Below are 21,913 nucleotides of genomic sequence, written 5' to 3'. Positions count from 1 at the left end.
AGGACTGCTGCTGACCTGTGTTAGCGTGTTTCTTTGTGGTTGCTTGAATGAAGTCAGTGTTCTTTGGCAAGCTGGGGTTACACTACACAACCTTTTTTTTGCCTCAAAATCGTGTTTCAGACCAGTCGCAGCATATCAAATGTTAGATTTTTTCCACCCAACTTTGGTAATAGTCACGTGATGTAAACTCTCCACCCACTCAACTCTGAACGAGTCCTGTCAACAGCCAATGAGAACAGAGCACAGAAAGTAAACACAGGCGCGTGCAGTAGAGCTCTAGATAGATAGATAGATAGATAGATCTTTATTGTCACATACAAAGTTATACAAGTACAACATTGTAGCGAAATTAGCTTCCGTCTGTACACTCACATAAACAGGGGTTAGGTGTGTGCAACAGACGCGACCGCAGCAGGTTACCCGCGCCATCGTATAGTTAGAAGAAACAGCTAGATTAACATTGGGGAAGTGGTGGTAAAAAAAATGAAGGTCCCAAACTGTGCCTAAGAAGCACAGTGTGTGATCTTGAAAAAAAACAACACCTTTAGCACACAAAGCAATACACACATGTAGTTTCAGTGACGTAGACAAAAAGCAGTAGGAGGCGTGTTCAACGGGGAATGGGGGGGGGGCCAGGATCAGTTCGTGAAAATGTCCAGATGTAGTAGCGGTCACGTGTCCTTGAGCCCCAGCTCAGACAAGGGAGGTGCAGCAGATCTCCATGACGACCGTTCTTTCTGGAGGAGTTGAGACTATCAGCAGCCAAGGCCACTGATAGCAGGGGCAGCCAAAACAGATAAAGTTCAGCTTGTTAGAATCAGAGATGTGAGCTGAATTTTTTGCTATAGTCCCTCTGATTCAAAGTTCCAATTTTTCACTGGTCTTCCAGACGATCGATCTTGGCGTTCAAAGCCGTTAGTTGCTCCTTGATGGAATCCAAGCTTCTACTCACAGTCCCAGTCTGTGCGCCAACGGCTCTGCCCATCCCATCAATAATGTTGGTCAGTTTCTTTGGGCTGTTTACAACTGACTCAACTCTTCTAATTTTCCGATAAACCAGGGCACCACCTAATCCAATCAGCAGAAATCCCACGATCATAAATCCAAATAGGTATACATCTTCTATGTCCTCAATGGAGAGAGGCGCCGGACATACCACGCGCCACTTCTCCCATCCATCCATGGCATATCCAGCCAGCGTCGTTCCATCAGGACAGGAGGGCTCCCCCGTGCCCAAACTTCTTCTTGAGAAGATGGTGTCAATAGCGTTGAGAGACCAGCTGATCAATTCCATTTCTAATTGTAATTCGAAGAGCGGCGTTAGAGAGACCCCGGGTAGACAAGACAAGACCAGAGACGCGAGCAGGAGAGATAAGGAGCGGAGAGGGAGAAAATGCGACCGCCTCCCACGAGAGCAAGAAGGAACAGTGGAGGACGGATTAAATGGTGAGGTGGCAGAAGATTAATTTATGGTGGCCATTGGCCATGCCCTGGCTCCGCCCCGATTACCTGTAGGAGAATATAGCATACCACAAAACATGCCGTTACAGCCTTTATTCCAACTTTATTCTATATTTTCGATTCCACCTTAAATGACGCAGCACGCTACAGCTACAGCTAATATTTCTGAACCATTTGAGGTGAAACCATGTACCATTCTACTAATCTCCAGCTCCCGCTGCCATGTGTAAAGACCGTGCTGACCATTTTTTCCCATCAATGACTCAAAGATATTTTTACATGTTTTTCTTTGTGGATCTATAGAAACAGCAGTGCAAACAATAACCACAGCGAGTTGTATGTCTGTATTTATCAGTGTCACCTAGGAAACGTGAGTTGTGTGTTGGGGTTGTGTAGTGTGTGTGTGAAATATTTCCAGTCTCTATAAAAATTGACAGAAACTGTCATGCAGTGTGAAGTACTCAGTCTGCCCCATCTTTAAATTCCAACTACATCTAGTGGCGCGCATGAGCGTCAGTATCTGCTTCATGGGGTGAGTCCCAAAAAACGCCATGCGTATTACATGTGGGGAATAGTGAGAAATGTCCCCCCACCACTTCCCTTTACACTATTTCAGTCAAAGACCCACACTCAGGTGAAATTAGTCAAATTCAGCAGTGCTCCTCTCTCTGGGAGATATAACACTGTGTAAATGTTGCAGTGTTCAGAGGCGTCCTGCTGAGCTTGTGAACTAACCAACGCTGAACTGAGACCAATGCGCATGGTGTCACGTCAAACACAGCCCCAGAAACACACACAAACGAAGCGTGTTCCTGTCTTATTTCCTAGTCAGTCACAGTTCACTCTGAAGAACCTATTGTTCTTTGGTTCCAGCTGGGAGCTGATTTTTCTGGTTCGTGAACTAGCTTATGTCGGTGTAAATGCACTGAAAGGTTCCAAATTGAGTTCTCGAACTGGAACGTGAAATACAGCTGAACTAACAACACATCGTTTAGTAGCGCCACTTTAAGTTCTGTCTGTGAAATACGGCTGAACTAACAGTCAGTATCTGCTTCATGGAGTGAGTCCCAAAAACACCATGTGTATTACATGTGGGGAATAGTGAGTAGGAGGACATTTCCAACACACCTATGGTATCGGTGCTCTCTATAGCCGATACCGATACTGTGTTTATGTGCCAGTATCGGTGCAACACTAGTACAATGTATTTATGTACAATTAAAAAGTGTCCATGAAAATGTTCATGCAATTTAGTATTTAATGTACATTTCTTTTTTGCTTCCACTTTGTTCCTAGTATGAAACACAGAGACACAGATGAGAAAGTATAAACGTTTAAATGCTTAGTTTCTCTTATCATCTCAGACCAGACTCAAAAATGTCAGACCAGTTGAAACAAAGTTCTGGGAAGCATTACGTGTGGCAAATTCATTAGTGCACAGTATGGGTCTCCCGGGGCATATGCACATGCATGTATTCATGTACATATTTAGGAATGTGAATGCTCAAATGCGCAATGAACTTTCAGGTACAAAACTCTCTCTCAGTACGAATGCTCAGGCTGTAACCAATGACAAAGTCATATGGAGAAGACAAAACGGTGACATATCTGCATGCAACAGACCTGGCCAGGCTTTAGCTGCCTCAGACTGCTTATCACAAGCGCTGTTTCCCTCCATAGCACTAATTCTGACAAACAGGTGACTGTGAGTGCAGATGAGTCGATAATGGTGGGATGGAAATGTTAATGAGAATAATTTGTGTGTCTCATATTCACTCATCTCTCTGGCACAGGCAGTTTCTGCCTCCATCATGTGCCCATCTGACAAGCGCATCATTCAAGCTGAAGCGCTGGAGCAGCAGAATCAGATGGCAGAATCACAGGCTGCTGAGACAGAGAGGCCTGCAGCATGCTAACGAACAAACGTGCCCATAGATCTCTTCATGGATCACATCCCTCTTTCATAAGTCTCCCCATGCAGCCTTGACTTTTAACACACTGAAACAGAATGGACCACACACTGTGCATACACTGTTCACATCTGTTTGGAGGTTCTTGATGTATCAGTAGGAATATGTTTTCCCAGCCTGACACTTTCGAATGATTTATAGATACCACAGAGATTCACACGTTATAAAGCCACAGCAGTGGAAGATAATATTACTATAGATTACAACGCTCAAGTAACATTTGGACCAGTACCATCCAGTAGATGCAATACAACAGACCACTTGTATTTTTAATTAAAACTGTTGTAAAAGATGGACAAAATGAGTTCCCTATTGACTACCCTGTGCTTTTTACTATCCATGCACAAATTAAAATCACCACTCAAATGATACTACAACAAAAGCAAAGAGAATAAGAGCCGTTGTCACAGAGGTGTTGGTGGCATTTCAAAAACAGGAAAAGCCCAAATAACACCCCCTTGTCATTGGAAGGTGTGGAGAAGCTGTGGTGCTTCATATCAATGTCTGTGTTTCCATGTGGTGTTTATTCTGTGAGTGTGTTGAACAGAAAATATGGAGCAGGTAATAAATGCAGAAATGAAAAAAGGAGCACAGCGTTTCGTTCATAAAATATAACACCGTCATCAGTGTTTTTCTCCTTCATTTTATTTAAAAATAAACAGTAGACGATCCACCACCAAAGAACAAAGACCAAGAACATTGTGTTGATTTTAAGAACTAACAGTTACTTATTTATTCAGTGAAACAGGTGAAAGCAGGTGAAGTTTAAGGAAGCTGTTGTTTGGAGTTTTATAAACACACTGATGCCACAAAATGTCCCCCCACCACTTCCCTTTACACTATTTCAGTCGAAGACCCACACTCAGGTGAAATGAGTCAAATTCAGCAGTGCTCCTCTCTCTGGGAGATATAACACTGTGTAAATGTTGCAGTGTTCAGAGGCGTCCTGCTGAGCTTGTGAACTAACCAACGCTGAACTGAGACCAATGCGCATGGTGTCACGTCAAACACAGCCCCAGAAACACACACAAACGAAGCGTGTTCCTGTCTTATTTCCTAGTCAGTCACAGTTCACTCTGAAGAACCTATTGTTCTTTGGTTCCAGCTGGGAGCTGATTTTTCTGGTTCGTGAACTAGCTTATGTCGGTGTAAATGCACTGAAAGGTTCCAAATTGAGTTCTCGAACTGGAACGTGAAATACAGCTGAACTAACAACACATCGTTTAGTAGCGCCACTTTAAGTTCTGTCTGTGAAATACGGCTGAACTAACAGTCAGTATCTGCTTCATGGAGTGAGTCCCAAAAACACCATGTGTATTACATGTGGGGAATAGTGAGTAGGAGGACATTTCCAACACACCTATGGTATCGGTGCTCTCTATAGCCGATACCGATACTGTGTTTATGTGCCAGTATCGGTGCAACACTAGTACAATGTATTTATGTACAATTAAAAAGTGTCCATGAAAATGTTCATGCAATTTAGTATTTAATGTACATTTCTTTTTTGCTTCCACTTTGTTCCTAGTATGAAACACAGAGACACAGATGAGAAAGTATAAACGTTTAAATGCTTAGTTTCTCTTATCATCTCAGACCAGACTCAAAAATGTCAGACCAGTTGAAACAAAGTTCTGGGAAGCATTACGTGTGGCAAATTCATTAGTGCACAGTATGGGTCTCCCGGGGCATATGCACATGCATGTATTCATGTACATATTTAGGAATGTGAATGCTCAAATGCGCAATGAACTTTCAGGTACAAAACTCTCTCTCAGTACGAATGCTCAGGCTGTAACCAATGACAAAGTCATATGGAGAAGACAAAACGGTGACATATCTGCATGCAACAGACCTGGCCAGGCTTTAGCTGCCTCAGACTGCTTATCACAAGCGCTGTTTCCCTCCATAGCACTAATTCTGACAAACAGGTGACTGTGAGTGCAGATGAGTCGATAATGGTGGGATGGAAATGTTAATGAGAATAATTTGTGTGTCTCATATTCACTCATCTCTCTGGCACAGGCAGTTTCTGCCTCCATCATGTGCCCATCTGACAAGCGCATCATTCAAGCTGAAGCGCTGGAGCAGCAGAATCAGATGGCAGAATCACAGGCTGCTGAGACAGAGAGGCCTGCAGCATGCTAACGAACAAACGTGCCCATAGATCTCTTCATGGATCACATCCCTCTTTCATAAGTCTCCCCATGCAGCCTTGACTTTTAACACACTGAAACAGAATGGACCACACACTGTGCATACACTGTTCACATCTGTTTGGAGGTTCTTGATGTATCAGTAGGAATATGTTTTCCCAGCCTGACACTTTCGAATGATTTATAGATACCACAGAGATTCACACGTTATAAAGCCACAGCAGTGGAAGATAATATTACTATAGATTACAACGCTCAAGTAACATTTGGACCAGTACCATCCAGTAGATGCAATACAACAGACCACTTGTATTTTTAATTAAAACTGTTGTAAAAGATGGACAAAATGAGTTCCCTATTGACTACCCTGTGCTTTTTACTATCCATGCACAAATTAAAATCACCACTCAAATGATACTACAACAAAAGCAAAGAGAATAAGAGCCGTTGTCACAGAGGTGTTGGTGGCATTTCAAAAACAGGAAAAGCCCAAATAACACCCCCTTGTCATTGGAAGGTGTGGAGAAGCTGTGGTGCTTCATATCAATGTCTGTGTTTCCATGTGGTGTTTATTCTGTGAGTGTGTTGAACAGAAAATATGGAGCAGGTAATAAATGCAGAAATGAAAAAAGGAGCACAGCGTTTCGTTCATAAAATATAACACCGTCATCAGTGTTTTTCTCCTTCATTTTATTTAAAAATAAACAGTAGACGATCCACCACCAAAGAACAAAGACCAAGAACATTGTGTTGATTTTAAGAACTAACAGTTACTTATTTATTCAGTGAAACAGGTGAAAGCAGGTGAAGTTTAAGGAAGCTGTTGTTTGGAGTTTTATAAACACACTGATGCCACAAAATGTCCCCCCACCACTTCCCTTTACACTATTTCAGTCGAAGACCCACACTCAGGTGAAATGAGTCAAATTCAGCAGTGCTCCTCTCTCTGGGAGATATAACACTGTGTAAATGTTGCAGTGTTCAGAGGCGTCCTGTTGAGCTTGTGAACTAACCAACGCTGAACCAAGGCTCTGGCCAAACACAGCCCCAGAAACACACACAAACGGAGCGTGTTCCTGTCTTATTTCCTATTCAGTCATAGTTCACTCTGAAGAACCTATTGTTCTTTCGTTCCAGCTGGTAGCTGATTTTTCTGGTTCGTGAACTAGTTTATGTCGGTGGAAATGCGCTGAAAGGTTTCAAATTGAGTTCTCAAACTGGAACGTGAAATACAGCTGAACTAACAACACATGGTGTAGTAGCGCCACCTTAAGTTCTGTCTGTGAAATACGGCTGAACTAACAGTTCCTTCTCGCACATGCACCTTTCAACATTAGAAGTCAGCCACTCAGTCAGTAAGAGAAAATGCCTCTTCTAGGCCACACCTTAATGTAACATTAGATACAGTAAATCTGTTAGAAAGCAATGTTTTGCTTTGTTCCTAAGGCCAAACCAGCATCAACTCCAACAGCATCATTTGACATTATCTAGAACGTTATATTCTTCGAACTGTCATCCATTAGTTGCTAACAGATTATTTTTCCCTTTGCAAACTAGCAGGTCATGCATGGTTGGACAGTTCACGGCCAGCACTGTTGAGGAAAATGTACTGCAATGTAGTGAAGGATGTTAAGTGCATCTCTAGACTGTATGATGCCTTTTTCTCCTGATTGCTGCTCATGTTTGACACAGAGAATTCAAAGTTCCGGCGGTGCCAGACTAAAAGAAGAGGCCAAAGTTATGTTCTGCCCAATTTTTAAGACCAGGCCCTGGGCTTCCCTCTCTTCCAGTGACCCTCCACCCACTCGTCATGACCCAGCGTGTGGAAGAAACACCCATGGCTCCATGCAAGTTATTTTTAATGCAACTCGTGTGTGGATCGCCCTTCAGCCAAAGCTGCCAATGTGACGAAAGTGCTCACAATGACAAAGGACAAGGGCTCCCTTGAGAGTTTCCTAAGAGGTGTTGGCGAGACTCCGCGCGGTGATGGGGAAGTAATGTGACGTAACAGGCAGTGAGGAAAAGAAGGGGTTCAGGAAAACCTCAGAAGTTACCTGCAGCGATGCACCTAAGAACATCACCACACACCAGCACCACAGAGACTCACTTCTAACACTCCCGCTGTGTGATCACACCTTTCTCAAACCAATCTACTTGAAAAGACCACTTCTTCACTTCCACAGATATGTAATATCTTCATGCCATATTATATAAATTCTAAACACACTGAGAAAGCACAGATCTGTGAGGCCACAGTCAAAGGGGCATCAAGTGAATTCATTCATTCATTCGTCTTCTGTAGCCACTTATCCAGTTCCTCCCAGAATCACAGGACGCCAGGCCATTCACTCACATACACACTCATGCCTATGGATACTTTTTACATGGACAATCTACCTACCAACATTGTGATTTTGCACTCTAGGAGAAAAACAGAGCACCCAGATGAAACCCATGCAGACAAGGGGAGAACCCACAACCTGAAGACACTGTTGCACCACCAAGTATGCCACAAGTACTGCCCACACTAATCTCCAGCATGTGATGCTAATATTTGTAATCTTTCATTACAGAAATGTGTAAAATGAGAGAACAGAAGTCCTGGAGATGAAATATTACGTATGAAATCAATGCAATTTTAAAATCTACAATTATAATAGATTAAGGTACAAATACGTTTCCTTAATGGTACCACCACAGCGACAGTTTTTCTAACAGTGTTCAAAGCAGATTTCTTCATAACTTCACTTGTTTTACAATACATAACATTACTTATATTTATTATAAATGTAATTATTTAACATCGTGTTGGCCAAGAGTTGATACTGACTTTTAAGACACCAAAAACACTGCATGATGATGCTTCAAGACTTGAAATCGAGGCACCCCCCCTGCACCTGATTGCTATGCAATATTATAAAAGTGTGATTTTTCTATAGTGTCCCAAGCTAATGCTTTAGCTCCATGCTAACATGCTGGCCAATAAATAATGATAAACTGATTCACAATGTAGAGCAGCTAGTGAGACCAGATAACTTGAATAGTGCTGAATATCCCATGTTCTCATACAAACTGCATTTCCAGAAGACTCATTAGTAAGATACTTTCTGAAAATGCAATAAAACTGATGTTGGTGATTTCTTAATTCACTTAAATATTTATTTAACAGACAAAAGGACAAAGAAAAGATTCTATTAAATTTAAACAAGTTTTAAAATTCATACTTGTAACACACAAAAAAAGTGGGACAGAAGCATGTTTACCACTGGGTCAAGTTATGTTTTCTTTAAATTTGAATTTTTAATTTGTTTAAATTGAAGACGCTAGTTAGTGCAGATTTGCAAATCCTGCTGTTTACAAGACTCATGCTGTTCAACATCCTGTGGTCGCTAGTGTCTGATTCTCCTCTACGATGCACCATGCTTTTTCAATAGGAGATATATAAGGACAACACTCCAGCCTGTCAACCACGCGCATTCCATGACTACAAAGCCACGCTGTTGAAACTCCAATGCCAATGAACCAGGCCTGCAGAAATAGGAATGGAGTTCCACGGAAAAGACATTATCTTGATGACATATGTTGCATCAAAATACCAGAATAAGCCTCTTCATCAAAGGTAACTTCACATATCGGCAGATCAACAAGCAGTGGCCAGCCATGCACCCATATGCCATCACAGATGCTCTCTTAGGCACTTTTCATTGGTAACATCCTGGATGGTGCTTCCCCCCCCCACCGTCTTTGGCAAATAGAATCCAACGTCTATTTTTCCCACAAACAACCGGAAACATGGACATTTTTCCAATGTCTTTTGGTGGAATGATGACCTGTGTTTTCACACAAAATTAATACATTGCTCTCTGCATAAAACAGTTTCCATGTTGCGTTCCTTGATGCGGCAGCAGACGGTGTTAAATAATTCCCAGGTGGCTTCGTACATCAGGGTAGCACGAGTTTCATAAATTGCCTGAGGTATCGATGGTAAACACTGCCCTTGGCATTTATGCACAGAGATTTCCCCTGACTCCCTGAAGCTTTTCATGATATTATCAACTGCAGATGACGCAAAAACCTAAATCCTTTAAAGTCTTGTGCTGAGAAATGCTGTCTTTGAACTGATGGACAATTCTCTCACAGTTTGGTGGATGATGACGGATCCTTGCTTGTGACGACTAATGCTTTGGTGGACACTCTTTTGAGAAACCTTCCAAAACAGTGCTCCCTGCATAACTTTTTCTGTCCAATTTTGCCTCTGTCCAAGCTATTTTTGAGTGTTTTACTGTGTCAATGGAAACAATGAAAATATTTACATGCTTTTTTTTCTCACTTAAATAACTGTTCATTCAATTTAACAAATCTCAGTTTTAGCTGCAACTTTAGTTACAAAGATAAGATAATCCTGTGTTAGTCCCACAGTGGGCAAATTCAGATCTGGTTTGTATATCACTACCAGTTATTTCTGTAAGACCTACATGAGCAGTTGTTCATCCACACAGCTGCACATACAAACGTCATGGCCCACAGACAATGTTAGGGCCCTCCTAGCCTTCAGTACACATTTATTTACAGTTTTTTAGAAAAGTTTGGAAACTACCTGCTGCTTTGGGATTAATGACAATGCTCAGCTGTGCAGTACTCTACCCTCCAGGATGGGAAACCAAGAATTATGGCAGGAATGCATTACAAATATCAGCGGAGGGTGGAATCACAGGCCTGATGCTTGTCTGAGGGAGGCAGGTTTAGAAGAGCTTCATGCAGGTTTCTGACAGAGAGCAGTAGAACAGAAATGGGAACGGGACACTCACCGGGAGTTGCGCACGGTTGCGGCTCTCAGGGCATAAATGGCGTGGGATAGGCAGACTTTGTGAGAAGGAGGAGGAGGAGAGAGAGAGAGCGCAGCTGTGTCGCTGTGTGGATCAGCACATCAGCCTTTAGACTTCTTTCCAGGTTGATAACTGGCCCATTCTACAAGAACACGGGGTAACACAACAACAACAGAAACAAACAAAAAAAGCCACACTAGTGTCGTCATGTAGATTAGCCCTGTTGGCCAGTGATGCGCGGCATCCATACGCTGCACACTGGCCGCATCAGGGCCTTAGCTGCAGCCAAAGGGGCTTCACTCCCCCATCAGCATGGGTGAACACACAGGAACCATATGGGTACTGATTTTATTTATCATACGCTTAGCTGAATCGCCTCGTTAGGAAAAGCCCCACAGAAAACGAGAGCATTTGCATGGGCTCGTGACTAATTAATTAGCAAGTATTACAGGTTAAGGAAAATTAAATTTGTTTCCTATTGAAATTAAACATTTTTTTAGATCACAAAGGGTTTTCATAATAAGATAATAATGAGCACACATTCCTCAGAAGTCTAATGCAGTGACAGATAAAATGGGTCTCTAACCAGAGAGGGATCCAAAAGGTCTCTTGGGTTTTCTCTTCCAGGTCATGTGACCAAGTGCTGTCACACTTCCAGAAAACTGGGGAGAACTCAGTCTGTCCAGTGCAGTTCTACCTGGGGAGAGAGAGAGAGAGAGAGAGAGAAAGAGAGAGAGAGAGAGAGAGAGAGAGAGAGAGAGAGGCACATCACAGACTTTCAGCATATTCATAATAATTGTGATCCAATAAAATGTCCACTGTATTCAAAATAAATGGGACATAAATACCTAAGCCTCCTTTTTCTTTTAAAGAGATTTGTAGATATAATTAAAGCTTTTCTTCTTGCTGATTTACTTAATGGATGACTCTGTGAACAGAAAAGCAATGAGACATAAAAATTCCATCAAATAATAGTTTTACAATCAGTTTAGCACTCATCTGAGTTTTACAGTGTTAAGCAAAAGTCACAGACCCCCTTCATTTAATTTACACTCGTTATCACCATTAAGTACATATCAGCCTTTCGGTGTCAGGTAAATAAACAGTTGAAAACATATAGAACAATTCAATAACTACAATAATTACAATATCTATCAGTACAAGTGTGTTCTCTCTCTTTATTACAGCCTTCATTTTTGGGGAGATTTGCTTTCAGCTTTTCACACCTCCAGAGTTCAGCCTCATGAGTTGGTTACATTTACTTCTTCTCACAATCCAATTAATTGCCAACACTTTCAGTCATTTCATTTCCTTAGTAACACATTTAAGGGCGTAGATTTGCTCTTGACAATGGTGAGAAGCCCCCAATGCTTGTTTATTTTCTTGTTTCTCTTTGCTTTGTGACAAAACAATAAAGGACTGATATACTATATATACTGATATACTGGTATTCTGTGTGCTTTTAAACTATTCTGAATATTCATTCATTCATTGTCTGTAACCCTTATCCAGTTCAGGGCAGCGGTGGGTCTGGAGCCTAACCCGAATCACTGGGCGCAATTCATGGAAACACCCTGGAGGGGGCGCCAGTTCTTCGCAGGGGGACACGCATTCATATTCACTCACACCTACGGACACTTATGAGTTGCCAATCCACCTACCAACGTGTGTTTTTGGAGCGTAGGAGGAAACCAGCGCACCCGGAGGAAACCCACTCAGACACAGAGAACACACCACACTCCTCACAGACAGTCACCCGGAGGAAACCCACGCAGACACAGAGAGAACACACCACACTCCTCACAGACAGTCACCCGGAGGAAACCCACGCAGACACAGAGAGAACACACCACACTCCTCACAGACAGTCACCCGGAGGAAACCCACACAGACACAGGGAGAACACACCACACTCCTCACAGACAGTCACCCGGAGGAAACCCACACAGACACAGGGAGAACACACCACACTCCTCACAGACAGTCACCCGGAGGAAACCCACGCAGACACAGGGAGAACATACCACACTCCTCACAGACAGTCACCCGGAGGAAACCCACGCAGACACAGAGAGAACACACCACACTCCTCACAGACAGTCACCCGGAGCAGGAATCAAACCCACAACCTCCAGGGCCTTGGAGCTGTGTGACTGTGACACTACCTACTGCTCCACTGTGCCGGCCCTGTACTGAATACCATTTCATAATTAAAATCATGAATTATATAATGTATAAAGGAGCTGGAAGGAGTGGCTGGGGAGAGGGAGGTCTGGGTTTCTTTACTTGGACTGCTTCCCCTGTGACCCGGACCCGGATAAGCGGTGGAAAATTGATTGTTTGTATGATATAATGTTAAATTAATATTAAACTAATGACTGACAAAGAAGTAGTTTAGACTTCAGTTTACTTCAGCCATAGTGTAAATGAAACAGGTCTTATTTCATTAGCAAACTTCACTTTAAGTGACTCACACGTTTCTTTGAAAAATAGCTCCACCTTCTTTTTTGCTGCCCTCCTCACTCGCTTTTGACCCCCATGTGTCTTCCATTTGTCTTGCACTAATGGAAGTTTTGGCGCTACTCACAACCAAATGTATAGAACATGATTTAACCCTTTCTGCACCTGTAGGGTAATGAGAAGTTGACAGATCTGTTTTTTTTTTTTGATGGAGTCAAATTATTGGTGGACACAATTCAATAATCAATGGACACATCAGTTCCATCCATGCTAATTCTACGCCCTAGAACATGTATTCACACCTAGAGCACTGAGTTTCCTTCTCACAGTGGAAGGATGGACAGAAACTTGTGATTTTGTATTTTTTTTTAACCTGAAGCCAGAGTGAGGCTTGATCTTCTCTCTGAAAGCTTTAATTACTGTTAATCTAACCTTGCTAGGTTTTACAGTATTGTTCCATTTGATCTAAAGAATACTTTGGGTTTCCATTCACTTCCCATTCTCTCCTCCTTACATTAAGCACATAATCTCTTCTTAAATACTCCCTGCAAAATGGCGGGAAATCAATCAAGGAAGGGTGGTCTCTAACTTTTCCACAGCACTGTAACTTGGTGGTTATCACTGATTAAGATGAACTTAAAAGGGGATGTTGATAAAGGTCAACTGCCCTCCTCCCAGGTATGAGACCCTTGATTCTTAATCTAGAACTCAATCAAGCAATTTAAACAAGCCCTGCACAGTGTGCTGTCTATGAGGGGCACTTGATGGAATTCATTCACAATGCCTGGACATATTAGCTTTAACTATGCAGCAGAACACCTGATTTCACTAATTAGCGCAGTGCAGGGCTGAAATGAAACCTGCAAGACCTGCTGCCCTCACTGTGTGCCACGGCTATATAAAATATACAAAAGGTGTAGATCACCGCCTCGTCTTTAAATTTGATTTTTAATGAGCTGACTTGGATGGAGGAACCTTACGTCAGAGCTGGCACTGACCAGTTCAGGCAATAGAATAGAATCCTTCAGACAGACAGCAGTAATGAGTCAACACTTTATCAGCTGAGTGAGAGAGACACTTCAGTGCTGCCTCTGAGAACACAGCTCCATCTATTGGTAATGGACCGTATAGGCTCAACCTTCTCAATCAGGATAAGATACTCAGATCTGTTATATAGGAATAAGATACAGTGTTACAAGGTGTCTTCCTGGTCTGGGTGAATTCAGTGGCCCTGTGATACACTAGCACCCCGTCCAGGACGTTTCTGATTTTAGTTCCCAGTGTTCCACAACCCCCCAGACAATGAGCATATACCGGTCCACTGTCATAAAAAGGCTGTCACACCACTGACTGTAGCCCACTGCTGGTCCACCATCGGACCCCTCAGATTACTGTCCTGTACCGGATAGAACTCATTTATAATCTCCTCACACAGATTTTACATTCACAGAGACTTTTATTCTGGAAAACACACTAATACAGATATTACCAACAACTCTGAGAGATATAATAATGAGTATAAGTCTGATATAAAATGATTAAATGATAAAAATGTTGACACTGTGCTGATTATAATTATTTAATAATCTTATTTATAAAGAATAACAAAAAGAACCTAATGAAGGAGAAAACTGTAAATTGGACTGTGAATGGAAAAGTGTTAGAATGTGTTTTTTTCTTTTTGTTTAATCAGCAGTGATCCGTCCAGAAAACGCTGTGTAAAACACTAGTGGACCTCCAACTCTACCCTCAGTGGAACAACAGTGGTCCTCCATCTCCTTTCTCTCAGGGCCTGATCAGGATGAAGCAATTACTCATTATTCATTGGTGACTCCCATACTGAAAAAAACACCCAAAATTTCAACACAATCAAATGGTCAAGCTGTGGACTAAGCCATTCTGTGGGGTTTGATATTAACTGGTGCATTATACACATTAACAGTGTCAACCCAGACATTCAAAACATCCATGAAACGTCTATGAACCTGTTTTACAGTGTATTTTGTAATAAACCTGTTTTTAAAGCTCAGAACATGTGTAGAATGCACAATATCTATGCTTTCCTCCACATGTACCATTCTATCTGTAATATTCATTAACAACACTCCTATCAAATACATATTTCTGTGCTTTAAGGAAGAGGAAACAGTTTGAACTGTGTGTGGAAGCATGTTAATGACGTATCATCCACGAAAAGAGTCCATCCTTTTAGCAGCAGTCTTCAGATACATTTATATGTGCTCCTTTATCTGAGGAAAGCCACAATACAAGATGAAATCATTTTAGCAGTCCGTAATGCTGCACAAATACAAGCAGACTGATGGTAGACTGCCCTCTACTGGCACAGCAGAGTGACTACACAACACAGCTTTCTAAGAATCACCTATTCAGAGAGTTTATACATAGTGCTTGAGATGCTAGCACTGTAAACAGGTCTTAACCTGCTTTAACCTACAACACAGTGTCCAGGGTTTCACCACAATTGTGAAGCCATGAAAAGACAAACAAACAAAGGCACACTATACTTTCAGCAGGTCACTAATAAAAATAAATTAAACATGAGAAAGTTAGAGACAGATTTTTCAACATCTCTTTACTCCACAGAAAGAAACAGGATGATAACTGCAAAAGTTTACAGTTTCAGTGTAAATGGGTAAAGACAAACACAGAGATTGTATGTAAATGATATGCAAATGAGATCATTAATTTATTTCGTCATAAATCTTAATTCAAAATATAATATTTTTGATTGTGGTCTTCGATGCAGAAGCTTGATTTTATTATGATACGGGCCCTTTAATCCTGCGTGGACCTTTATAGCGGTGTGTGCCCTTGATCTTTGGGACAGGGTTCACACGGAGCATCAAGAGATAATTATTTCCTTTTGAAGAACAGGAGATTTGATCTCCCATTTCACACACACTGCTATTCCAGAGGGTCCCGGAAGTGAAATTTTATTTCAACACAGCGGGGCGTTCAGCTAACGAAACCTTGACACAAATCTGGACACATTAATGTTAATTAATCTTAAAGGTAATTCTCTTCGCCAGGGTTTCTTTGGCTTTAAGAGGATAACTTGCACATGCTTTGGCTTGTGACCCCAGCTCAAGCAGCAGACGAGAATGTACCTGCTTCTGAGTCTGAGGTTGGGGATGACAGCGAGGGGGAAGGGAGCCCTGAAACACTCACCTGTGTCTTTGAGAGTAACAAGCACAGAGTTCTCTCATTTACGGCCCCTTCAACTACAGACGACGACAACCTGCATCAGTGAATTAAAGCCAGAATATTCATTCATTCATTCATTATCTATAACCGCTTATCCAGTTCAGGGTCGCTGTGGGTCCAGAGTCTACCTGGAATCACTGGGCACAAGGCGGGAATACACCCTGGAGGGGGCGCCAGTCCTTCACAGGGCAACACAGACACACACACATTCACTCACACACTCACACCTACGGACACTTTTGAGTCACCAATCCACCTACCAACGTGTGTTTTTGGACTGTGGGAGGAAACCGGAGCACCCGGAGAAAACCCACGCAGACACAGGGAGAACACACCACACTCCTCACAGACAGTCACCCGGAGGAAACCCACGCAGACACAGGGAGAACACACCACACTCCTCACAGACAGTCACCCGGAGGAAACCCACGCAGACACAGAGAGAACACACCACACTCCTCACAGACAGTCACCCGGAGGAAACCCACGCGGACACAGGGAGAACACACCACACTCCTCACAGACAGTCACCCGGAGGAAACCCACGCAGACACAGAGAGAACACACCACAGCGGGAATCGAACACACAACCTCCAGGCCCCTGGAGCTGTGTGACTGCGACACTACCTGCTGCGCCACCGTGCCGCCCTAAAGCCAGAAAATGAGAATCCTTAACATTTATTAAACCTTATCACTTAGTGTGACTGATTAAATGACTTCTACTGAAATCACAAGCCTTACTACTACTACTACTACCACTAATAATCTTCACCAATATCCATGTAGCAGTGAAATCTAAACTCCTGCCAGCACTACATTAGCCTGAAGACGCAGACAAGAACTGTACCATTTTCCAAACATCAGTCACTCAAATGTTTTGCCTAACATTCATGAAATATTAATGGACACTAAACTATTTATATTGTCAGTATTAATAATGAATAACAGGGCTTTTAACTTTGCACTTCAAATTATAAAGCCAAGATATATTTTTTTTCTATTTCCATTCAGCTAAAGGCTGTATGGCTACAGGAGTTCTCAGAGGTCTCACACACACTGCATCCTGTTTTCCAGGCAAAGATTATCTGAAGGTACTTGTATGAATCTGTATATTTTGAAATCCAGTGAGGAAGGACAAGGGTTTCACAAGAACGAAAAACGGTTCTCTCTACTACAGCATGTAGCCCCAGGCCTTGGCAAGCTCTCATGAATGACTGATTTACCCTCAAAGTGTGTGATTCCACCATAGTAATAAACAAGAGCTTCTACATCCTCTAAAAAAATCTATGAGGAAAAAAAAGTCTAAGAGGGTGGACAAAAACGATGATTTTCAAATGGTCATGAAGGTTCAAAGAATACAGAGGTAAACTATCATTTTAATAAGCAAAACTGATTCACTCTGGACAGTGTGGTGCAGCTAGTGTCACAGTCACACAGCTTCAGGGACCTAGAGGTTGTGGGTTCGAGTCCTGCTCCGGGTGACTGTCTGTGAGGAGCGTGGTGTGTTCTCTCTGTGTCTGTGTGGGTTTCCTCCGGGTGACTGTCTGTGAGGAGTGTGGTGTGTTCTCCCTGTGTCTGTGTGGGTTTCTTCCGGGTGACTGTCTGTGAGGAGTGTGGTGTGTTCTCTCTGTGTCTGCGTGGGTTTCCTCCGGGTGACTGTCTGTGAGGAGTGTGGTGTGTTCTCCCTGTGTCTGCGTGGGTTTCCTCCGGGTGACTGTCTGTGAGGAGTGTGGTGTGTTCTCCCTGTGTCTGCGTGGGTTTCCTCCGGGTGACTGTCTGTGAGGAGTGTGGTGTGTTCTCTCTGTGTCTGCGTGGATTTCCTCCGGGTGACTGTCTGTGAGGAGTGTGGTGTGTTCTCCCTGTGTCTGTGTGGGTTTCCTCCGGGTGACTGTCAGTGTGGAGTGTGGTGTGGTATCACAAACGGCCTTAAAATGGAACTCAACCAAACCTTCTGCACAATTTAATGATTTAAAACATAATTAATTATATGTACGTGTTTGCCAAATCTGCCAATTCCACTCATCAGTGAGTCTCCCCAACGGGGCAAGCAGGTCCTTCTTTCAGAATGCTTGGCCGAGCCTGTACATCTTTTTGAACAGTCACTAATGAAACAGCAGTTTAACGTGCAGTAGCAGAATGCAAACTGCTCTGATCTGTCACATCAGCTGACAAATAGTTGCGCAAGCTGGCACCCTGGGTAGAGAGAATGGAGGCAAAAGTGGACCATCCTACAATCCAAGTGAGTAAGGCATTGTGGTGTTCTCTTGGGCTCCTGGTTGTCAGGATTGAATTTGCAATCTCCTGATGACAGGGCCAACATTTAGAACTAATGCCCCAGAAGCTACCATTAGTTTTTCATTATCATCATTACATATAAAACCTTTTCAGATGGCATGTGAATGTTCACTGCTATTGGACAGCATTTGCATTGTCTGTATTTTTCTGACACTTCTTGATTTTTTTTTTTTTTATGGGAAAAGTTTCTTAGAGATGCACAATTTTCAGAGAAACCTACTTCTGTAGTAAAGCTTCTGCATTAATCCATGACTTTGAATTTAATTTTAAACAACTGAAGCAGTGATAAACACATGAAGGATCTAGATTATTTCACCCTCATTTACGGTGAGGAGGAATGTACGAGAATTCACCAGTTCTCCACGATCACAAATATCCGATGGTCAGATGAGTCAACACCGAAGCGTTCTTTGTCTTTACAGTGTGTTTACAGTGAACGCAGGCAAGGTCACGCAGAATAAAAACTCTAATCCCAGCAGTAAAATATGCTAATGAGCGTGTTTTTCTTCCAAATGCCTGGGAATCTTGTCAGGAGACATGACATCATTGACTGCTTCAAATGCCAGAGGATTTTAGATGAGAAGAGACATCTCTGCCAGGAAGCAAAGTCCAGATCTGTGTTTGGATCTTACAGGAGGGAAGCAGACTCTGAAAGAGCCCTCTGTATGTGTCCATGTTTGATCCCTCTCTCTGAGCCAATATTACTTCATTCACAATATTTTGTAGCTCACTGAAATAGTTAGAATTCTCACAAACTGTTTCGTTTTTTCAGCGTAAATCAACATTTTTTCTGAGCATTTTTTTGGCTTGTCTTTCGTACAGGTGCACGTAACGTTCCAGGGCTCTAAACATGTACAGTACATCAGCTTCAGGTTTTTTCTGCCATGTTTTTTTTTTTTTTCTAATGTGGCTAGCTACACTTGTTTACTGTCTATTGGCTCCATTCTGGTGGAAAATAGAAGTGAAATGTCTATTCGTACTTGAATATGATGACACAAAATGTTAGAGTGATTCCTTCATTCGTTCATTCATTGTCTGTAAGCGCTTGTTCAGTTCAGGGTCACGGTGGGTCCGGAGCCTACCCGGAATCACAGAGCACAAGGAAGTAACACACCCTGGAGGGGGCGCCAGTCCTTCACAGGGTGACACACACACACACACACACACACACACACACATTCTCAGGTCAAAATTTAATTACACAGTGTTTAATTTAATTAAACAGCTTTTAATGCCAAAATTATGACTTAGAAATCTTTCCAAAGGATTGTTGGGGGCCAAAAACAGTGAAATGTGTTTTTAATAAAATGGGTTCTCTTAGGGAGTGGGGCTCTAAGGTTAATTTTTCTCTTAGTGTTCATATTAAATCAGGGCCTAATTAAATACTAAAAACACTATAAAACTATGAATTCCTCATTAATACCCTCAGAGTAATAAAGCTAAAAAAATAAGTCAAAAGCAAAGCCGTTTAGCCGTTAAAACACTTAGTTGATGTTAAAATTAAATTGTTGACGTTATAATGAAAGAGAATGTGCTCACCACCAGCAGGGACTTCAGTGCTGAAATGAGCCCTTTTTTGGTTCTAAACAGTTCGAGGTATAAAACCCCAGCAAGTCTCTCAGCACAGGCGAGTAAAAAGCCAGGCTCAATCCAGTGGGTGTGCGCATTCTTTAATGCATAAATTGAAGCAGTCATTGATTTGGGAATGAATCTCCCAGCTGTACAGGCCCTAATCAATCAAACGTTTCCACAGTTTCTTTTTCAATTAGATTAAAATGAAGAAAACATTAAGTGGCTGACAACGGTGTAAAAATGGACTAAAATATTCTGCTGATTCAAAATAATTTGTGGGGTGAAGTGAGTGAGGCCATCAGCGATGCTGAAATGACAGATTACTGAAAGCAAATAAATAATCCTCAAAAATGTTCCAGCCAACGGTGCACAAGCTCGACAGGAGCCGTTGAAGAAAGCAGTTTTTTAAGCAGCGTTTTCTACAATCCTGCATGAAAACCTCCAGCCCGGGAGTGTAGGTGTGCGCTGGGTTTGCTCATGACAAAATTATTTGAAAAATCCTGTTTAAGGAGTTGGGAAGGGTTCAGAAGCAGACGTGAGGTTTCAGCGGGCCGGAACGCAAACACAGGGAGCAGAGGGATCACGATCACACACACGTACACAAAAACAGCGCAGGAAAGCGTAAGCAAAAAGTCAGCAAAACTGCTTATGCACAGGAAAAACCTAGCGGGGCACAGGGGGTCGGTCCCTTTCACACAAAGGCAGATACAGGAGCTTAACAGCACCGCGTTCAAAGCTTTTAGCAAATAATATTAAAAGGACACTACCACCTTCACACACACACACCACAGTGAAAAAGACCCACGACTGGTCAGGCCCTTGCCAATCTAACTGTAAACAGACCTGGACCCATCATCAGTAAAACTGATCACATTCTCTAGACAGACACAGGCGCTGTTTATCATCTGTTTATAAGAAAAACAAACTGTGATGAGTTAATTCAGTCTGAATTAAACCAATCACAAAAAAGGTCAAATTTATTCATACAGCACTTTTTAAAAACCTGACGGTGTCACAAAGCCATTTTACAGAAATCCAGAATTTAAACAAGCACAAATATCCCTATATGAGCTTCCCAAAAAGTGGCTGTGGCAAAGAACAGCTCCCTCGAAACTAGAAGAAGAAACCATAAGAGGAACAAAGAGGGCACACCCTCCTCTGGTTGAACCACTTCCGTTATTCTAATGTTAGGAGCCATCATTTAAAACTGCACAGGTAGAAGCTGCTTTGGAGGCTGTGTGAGTCGTAAGGGCCTTTAGTAAACGTCTGTGCGGAATAAGTCCCATCATATATGCTGGTGCATTGGATGGGAAACTGCAAGAGCAGTGGAGGTCTGGAGTGTAGGAGATGCCAGGAATGGAGGGCAGGTAACTGGTCTTGCAGGAGACCGCAATGGTCAGTCTTTTCTATCAGATGTGTGCTGGACAGGAGGGTTGTCATTAACTTAGAAAAAAGTGAAGAAGTGGGTTTAGTTCTTTAGGGCATTCTTTAAAAAAAAAAAACAGGAATTTTGTGAGAGTGTGGCTAGTGACTCCAGAAAATCTAATTATAAGAGCCACACTAAACGGAGAGAACCAGAAAGAGGACCCTGAAACACAGGCTTTCCTCCTGTTCCACTAACATCAAACCAGAGCGATGGCATGTGGGCAGTGGGACAACAACACCAACATCTCGTTTTACCACAGTTCCCAAGCGAGAGCATTCAGGGTTTTATGCAAAATTTAATCATATAATCATTTGGGGAATGAAGATGCCAACTGATCCAATGCTGAAGGCGATTATTTATGTTTGCCATCATCCTGTGCACCACTATATAAGGCCTTCATTGTTCATTGTGCATCATTTCACAATGCGGCAAGCATTTACACTGAGAGACAGACAAGTTGGTATCCACCACCTCACAACCAGGATGCTGTAAAAGGTACAGAATGCAGCTTGCTGCTGTTAT

The 21,913-nt window shown here is 42.4% G+C and overlaps 1 protein-coding gene across 4 annotated transcripts in view; it reads right to left on the bottom strand.

Moving 5' to 3' along the window:
• Positions 1 to 21,913, bottom strand: part of pcbp3 (poly(rC) binding protein 3) — an 80,609-nt gene that overhangs the window by 38,914 nt on the left and 19,782 nt on the right. For all 4 annotated transcript variants that reach the window (XM_066686675.1, XM_066686676.1, XM_066686673.1 and 1 more), the window contains exons 2-4: positions 11,262 to 11,341; positions 11,000 to 11,110; positions 10,396 to 10,555 (exon numbers count right to left, since the gene is read on the bottom strand). The gene's annotated coding sequence lies outside the window, so the exon portion shown is untranslated. The remainder of the gene's footprint in view (positions 1 to 10,395; positions 10,556 to 10,999; positions 11,111 to 11,261; positions 11,342 to 21,913) is intronic.

The sequence above is a fragment of the Hoplias malabaricus genome, chromosome 12, assembly GCF_029633855.1.
Source record: "Hoplias malabaricus isolate fHopMal1 chromosome 12, fHopMal1.hap1, whole genome shotgun sequence".
Lineage (NCBI taxonomy): Eukaryota > Metazoa > Chordata > Actinopteri > Characiformes > Erythrinidae > Hoplias > Hoplias malabaricus.
Note: the sequence above shows the minus strand (reverse complement) of the source record. Positions and strands in the feature narration are given on the sequence as shown.